Below are 7,599 nucleotides of genomic sequence, written 5' to 3' on the forward strand. Positions count from 1 at the left end.
CTCACTGTGTGGAAGAGTGTCACCCCCTGAGAGACTCACTGTATGACCCTTTCTTACTTGCTGTAGGACCCAGGTTTTTCATCCTTGGCATTTGTATAAATATGTAGAAAACATATGTCGACACACAAACTTACATATAAATTGTGAAAATATCAGTTTCCAAAAAGTAGATGCCAGTTTCCTCCTAAAAGGCAAATGAATCTGTCTGCCTGTGCAATAGAAAATTACTAACAAGAAAGGAACCAGTTTTCATGTGGAGAAAAGCTATGGAGGAGAACTAAATGCACACTGGGGTTTCATGTCCAGACAAGGATATTGTGTGCTTGCTTCCAATCATAACCCTGTAAGCAATAGCAAAGGCTTCACGTGGCAAGTTTCCAGTAGCAAGGCTTCTCTCCATACACTGGAGCTTGATGCACCACCTGAATAGAACAGTAACTCTGACCAGCCACCCTGTTCTTAGGTACATCAAATGCCTTCAGATGACTTTGTCTAGGCTACTTCACTGGTCCTCTCTTGAAGAAACTTCTTCATTCTGTCTCCACAGTCAGTATTTTTCCAATCACCCTTTTCTTCTTTTTATCCTTCCCACTAGGCCCATAAAACTGCAGGAGTCTTTTGTACAGGGCTGCCTTGACAGTGAGATGACTATCCCATCTGCCCTGATGTGGCTGACCTTCCTCCATGGGGGAAAATAGAACACTCAGAAAACTGATGATTTTTCCTGTTTAAACTCTTGACTGTACCTTGCTGTCAAAATTAAAGGCTTGACAGCTGCTATAATTTGGGCTATTGTCTTAATGGACCACCCCAGCATCTGGCAGCTCCATCCTCTCCTGCTTAGGTCCTCATGCATAGCACTTAGGGAAAGAGGTCAGCCTGAAATTGCTAAATACAGAGTTTAGTATTCCAACTAAATGACATCTAGAAAACTATGCAGTTTTTATATACAGAGTATATAAGTATATAGGATAGCCAGAAATTCAAAAAGAGGGGAGGGGTCTAAAATAGGTAGAATATGGGAGGACTTAAAGGCAGTAAAACTATTCTGTAAAATGTTGTGGAGAAGGGTTTATGATATTACACATGTCAAAACCCATAGGAATATATGTGTAACACATAGTCAACTCCAGTGTAAATGTGGACTTTAGTTAATGATGTGATAGCATTAGTTTGTCTACTGTAAGAAATACACCAGCAGATGCTGGTATCTGGGACAACCACGTGAAAAGTGAGAATGGCAAATAGAGGAAACTTAGAATGTGATGTTTCAATTTTCTATAAATTTATAAGTGCTCTTAATAAAAACTGGTAAAAATAAATGTATCCACTGGGAAGAATCTTCTATTACGATTGTCTTCCCAAGGAATCTTTGTTGAAATTCAGTACCAAATAGACTGCCAGCCACATACAATTTTCTTAAGTCAGAGAATCTCCCTCGTGGACCATTGTTACATATTTATGGAAGTGATGAAGTATATACAATGAATGTGGACCACTAGACACTTTTAACAATTAGTGGCAAAACTTGTTAATACCCCATCTCACATGAACCCCTCTACTTGATGAAAGAAGATAAAGGCACTATGCATTCTTTATGACGTAGCCACTTCATTATGGATACTCTGTAATAATGTGTTGACTCATGATTAAACATCTGTGCCTAGTAGTAGAGTGATATCCAGTGGTAAGACCTGCTTACAGGTTCATTCTCATCTGCCCTTTTTATACTACTCAGATCCACTTCTTAACAAGGAATGACACTACCCACAGTGGTCTGGATCCTTCCAAGTTAGGCACCATAACTGCCCAATAGTATGGAATTTTAAGATGGAATAAATCCCTTTCTTCCATAGCTTGCTTTTATTTTTATAAAATTTATTTAAATTGGAAACACTCTTATTTTACATATCAATCCCAGTTTCCTTTCCCTCTCATCCTCCCATTCCCCCTAGCAATACCCCCATCCCATCCCCCATCTACTCCCCAAGGAGGCTGAGGTCTTCAATGAGGGATCATCAAATCTGTCAAGTCATTTGAGGCAGGGCCTAGGCCCTTCCCCATGTATCTAGGCAAAGAGAATATCCCTCCATGGGTAATGGGCTCCCAAAGTCCATTTGTTCACTAGGGATAAATACTGGTTTCACTGCCAGAGGCCCTACAGACTTCCCAGACCTCCCAGCTGACACCCAACTACAGGGGGAAGGGGATTTAGTTTTATCCTATGCTACTTCTCCAAGCTGTCAAATTGGGGTCCATGAGCTCATACTTGCTCAGATCAGCTGTTTATGTGGGTATTCCCAGCATGATCTTAAGCCCTTTGCTCATCACTCCTCCCCCTCTACAACTGGATTCACTTGAGTTCTAATAAGTCAATCAACCTTTGTAGTCATCGCTTCATTCCTGGGATGCTGGTTAACAGAACAAAGATGCTATATCTGGGCATGCAAGCTGAGGATGACCATGTCAAATGGAGAGATGGGGCTGTCACTGCAGTCATTGACTGTGCTCTGTGTCTAGCACATGCAGGACAGGTCTCCATACAAACTTGGCCAAGTAAAGACTATCTAACTGATGACTCTGAGATATGAAAATCTATATGTAGGTTATAACTTGGGACATTTCATTTCAGGAATGAGGATCATATATAATTGATATAGTGATTTACAGGTTCTAACTTATGAATCCATCTAGTTTTTAAAGTTGACCTTCACATGAACACTTGTTCTCTTTTCATGAACATTTTTGCCTATGTAAAGAAGATCAAACACTCATCTCACACTGCATTTTCCCTGATCGTATTTACTATCACATTATTGATAAGTGAGACTATGACATGATCTATTTAGTGCTATTTTCATAATTTCATGGTTTTTGTTACATGTAAAAATTTTCCTAATGAAATACTAACTACAAACATATATTGGTCATTCAGAACCTGAAATATTATTACACCAAAATTTAAAGTAACGTTATCATTAATTCTTTGAGAATTTCATAAAATGCATTTTGTTGCAGAGTCAACCCTCCACATCCTCGCAAATCCAGCCCCATCTTCTTACCTGTACAAATTTGTGTTCTATTTTTTCTTTAACCTACTGAATCCAAATTGTGCTGCACAAATATTCTTGGGTGGGAGACTTACCTTGGAGCATGATTGACCTACCAAGGATCATATCCTTAAGAAAAGTGACTCTTTCTCTTGCATCAGCAATCAAGTTCCAATAACTCATTAGCTGGCAGGTGGGATTTCTAGTCCATTTGCCTTTTCCATGGTAGTGCTTTTCTCTGGCTTGAACTGGTAGAAATCTTGTAATGTTGTAACAATTGCTGTGAGTTCTTTACACAACTGTCCTGTTGTATCTGGAAAACACCATTTCTTTGTAGTCTTCCAACCCCTGACTCAGTAATCTTTCTTTTTCTGAGTCTGTGGGGAGAAGTGTGACACATGTGTCTTTAAAATTTAGAGTTGAGTAGGCTTCAGTCTCTCACTCTTGGCATATTGACCATCAGGGAGGCACTGTACTGTCATCTTCTACAAGAAGAAGCTTCTCTGATGAGTATTGAGAGATGTACTCTGCTCTGGATATAGCATTTACCCATCAGGATCATTTTATAGCTATATCATTTACCAAAAGAACAATAGTGGGTTCCCTCATTGTGCTCATGGTCTGTCTAGCCACAGAATCTAGTCTGATAATCACACCAGGTATAGCTCCCATATTTTGTGATATTTTTGGTGAAGGTGATAAAATTACCATTAGGAATTCCTCCTGAATGTTGCTATACAGTTTTGTGTTCCTAAACACATGCAAATTCAAACATAATTTATGGAAATACATAAATGAAGTGAAGGTCATTCAGGCATGAATTTTAATGCTATTGGCCATAAATGCAGTGCCAAAAGTCAACTATATGAATTAAATGTAATATCTTTAAACACGGGTACAAATAAAACAACTTGATTAATTGACTAGTTGATTGACTGATTGACAAAATTACTATGACAATAGTATCACAAAACTATAACTCTGGATCTTCCTGGAGAATAGCAATTAAGAATTTGCTAATTCTGTATTTAGAGCGTGGCTATTGTTTGTAATGAGAATAAACTGTGCAAAAAGCCACGGGATTTTGGAGGTATAAAGTACTCTAAAATCAGAAGATTTCTGGGAATGAAGATATAAATACTTTGTGTATTTATGTTGTCTTTTTATTTTGTTTGTTTTGTTTAGTTTACTTTTGGTTTTCCTGAATCTATTTCTTCATTTAGTAACAGTAGTCCAATCTCTTAGTGATGCATCTCTCTTTAGGACTTTAAATAGTGACTGAGGGACACAAGCACACTGAAAGTGACTACTTAATTCTGAATTTGGAAAATATATTTTTGGGGTTTTTTTGTATATATTGGATTTAAAATTTTTATTTTATTCAACATATATTAGGCCCTATGGGTTTTCTTTATTTCAGATTTTACCAAATTGAACATATCACACATTAACTTTCTAAAATAAAACTTAATCATTGCACTTTTTTTGTTGAAATTATGGCATTAGTGTTCTTTGCTCTGAGAGTAATACAAGTGGATTATGATGTCATGGCCAACAACAAGTAACATGGAAAATATTTTCTACATTAAATTAGTATTTCTTCTATCACTAAAGCTACAATTTTAAGCTACTTTCTCCATGAACTTTATCACTGGTCATCACACCAACATAGATATGAAGTATTTTTGATTACTTTGTAGTTGATATCAACTACAAAGATATTTTTTCATACAATTTGAACTGATATTGAATTACACCATTTTTTTTCTTTGCCCTTTCCTCATTCTGAACCCTTCCAAGTGCCCTCTTCCCAATCCTAACTATTCCCTCATGCTCACCAATTGATAGACTCTTTTTCTTTGATTATTGTTGTTATATGCATATATATGCATGTATATTTATGTGCAAAATAAAATAAATCTAAAAATAAAACTGTGTCTGCCTGAGAATTTTTCCTCCTTCTCTTCCTGCTTCTCTTCTATAACTCCCTCTTAGACCAGTGACCATATATAATGAAATGTGATACTGTCTATATGATGAAAACTTGAGAGCATCCATCTAAGAGCCATTGAGAACTAAGAAGTTCTTGAAAAATTCTCCCAAGTCAGACATTTTTTATTAGCATCCATCAATTCAAATTATGATGACTGTCAACTCTAATCCAAGTATAATTTAATATCCACCTTATAAGAGATCAACCACAATTACCCATTTCAACACCTGCTAAATTCCAGCCCAAGAAATGATATGGTAAGTGTATGCTAACTCTGAAGCTTCTGTAATATGTTTTAGACAGCAGAAAGCCAGTATAAAAGTTTAGAGTTAGATATTTTATGTTCCTACATAAAGATCATTGCTTTCTGACCTCAGAAATGGCTAAGACTCTAGCTGCCACACTAATTGTCCTGCCAATGGAGGAAACACTTTTTTTTCCTTTGGATGTTTCAAATTTACATTTTTGCTTTTCTATACAAAAATATGAATAATTATGTGTAAACTTTGACTTATTGTATTCTTTTAACTTTTGGATTAATGCCTCCTGGTTTATTCTTTTTTGTTTTGATATTTTTGAATACTAAAAGTCGTATTTATCAGATTTCAGTAACAACAGTGAGGTAAAATGATCAATTTACAAAGAAAATATTTGTTTTTACTTGCATGTTTTGGTCTAACTTTGATAGGACTAGTTCTTAGAACACTCATGGAAGGTGAGTGGCTACACAAACAAATTTATGGCCAGAGAGTGAGAGACATGATCTCATCTTAGAAGTCATTGTCTCACAATCCCCTCAATGCTATGTTACCAATAACACAAAGGTCTCCTACTAGCCTAAATGTCTTTAAAAAAAAATGGAACAGTTTCTAATAGCACAACCCAGAGTCAAAATTAAAACATGATCTGATAAAGAATGCTGTCTAAACCATACCAGGTAATGATTTAACCTCTATGTCTTTCAGTAAGTCAATCTGTCTTTAAATATGATTGATACAATGCTATGCCATCTGTGTGGTATTTAATATTAATCTCTTTGCTGATAATTTAAGATGGCCATTTTCTTTACCAAAAAGGACTTTATTGGTTAATCTATAGTCTATTTTTAAATCTCCTATATTTTAAAACCACTTTTATATTCTATTAAATTGAAATCATTCTTACATTATTGTTAATTTATTCTAACTCTTGTCTATGTGGTTGTGGTCTCTGTTTTTCTGTTATGCCTCTTCAACACTGATTCTAGGGATCCCAATGCCCTCTTCTAGCTTTTGAGGGCACCTGCAAATACTTAATTGGTTATTTTGTCATTTTTATTATGTGTATATTCATTCCTTAAGTGGAAACTATTTACAGGCTATGTTGTACATGGCTATGTTTTTTTTCTTAAAATATATATTCATTCTAAAGTAGTTGATAATTATGTAAAAGAAACATTAGTGGGTTTGAAAAATAAATTTATAGAATATTTTTGTGGCTAAAACTCTCCAAGTGTTATTAACATAAAATTTCTTTTTATCAATGTGGTTTATAGGAGACTGGTATAAATGATAGAGTAATTGACTTATTATTGGATCAATCATCTACCTTCCTAGACAGGTACACAAACATAATACCTGTAACATAACGTTCTTATTCCCTAGGGCTAACAATGTGCAGTTACTCCCACCATCCATCAAAGACACATTTTATGGTGGTGAATGGATTCCTGCAAGTTGATGGATCAGAACAAGAAAAAAATGTGACTTTTTGTTTTCTTTCTTACATATGGATCTATGACAAGATTGAATTTAAGTTTTAGAGATATCACTTAATAAATCATAGTAACTAATAAATTAGAATCACTATAAATAGTACATTATAATACAATTCATTTCAAATATGAATTATTATTGAAATTTTCTATTCAATATTGCTGGACCTTAGTTGATCATGAATAGTTAAAACTAAGGGCAAAAATGATGAGAGACTTCTATTCTGTAAGTCAGAAAGGTCCAAAACAAAGACACTAGCATGGCAAATTCCCTTCCAGAGATCCCACCTCCTGGGTTTGGTGTACATAGTCCCCGCTCTCACCTTTATACTCTCTTTGCTTTCCTCCTTCTGATTGCTTACTCTTTTAGAAAGTTCTGCAATAAAAACATTAGTCAATAGTTTAGAGCCCATTGTGATACAGGAAGACTCCATCTTAGTTACATTTACAAAGATTATTTCCAAGTAAGGTAAGACCTTGAGAATCTAGGAGGGCAGGCTGTTTAAGGAGGCAAGTTTTGCCAAGTCCATCAGGAGGAGGGTGAGTAGTGCGTGAGACTTGCGTTAAACATTTTTCAGTAAACTTGAGGAGGCCACCAAAGCTATTGTCCCATTTGTGAACACAAAGTTCCCAGGATGTCCTAAAAGCATTACTAGTGACAAAAACAGATTCAAACCTCATCAGAGCTATTATAATTTGACACAATTTGGAGTAATTATTTGTGTTCATCATAATAAAATCTTGTTTTGAATTTACATTTCCCTCCCATCAAGTTTTCCTAACAGTAGAGCTATTTAAACAGC

The sequence above is a fragment of the Phodopus roborovskii genome, unplaced genomic scaffold, assembly GCF_943737965.1.
Source record: "Phodopus roborovskii unplaced genomic scaffold, PHOROB, whole genome shotgun sequence".
Taxonomy (NCBI): domain Eukaryota; kingdom Metazoa; phylum Chordata; class Mammalia; order Rodentia; family Cricetidae; genus Phodopus; species Phodopus roborovskii.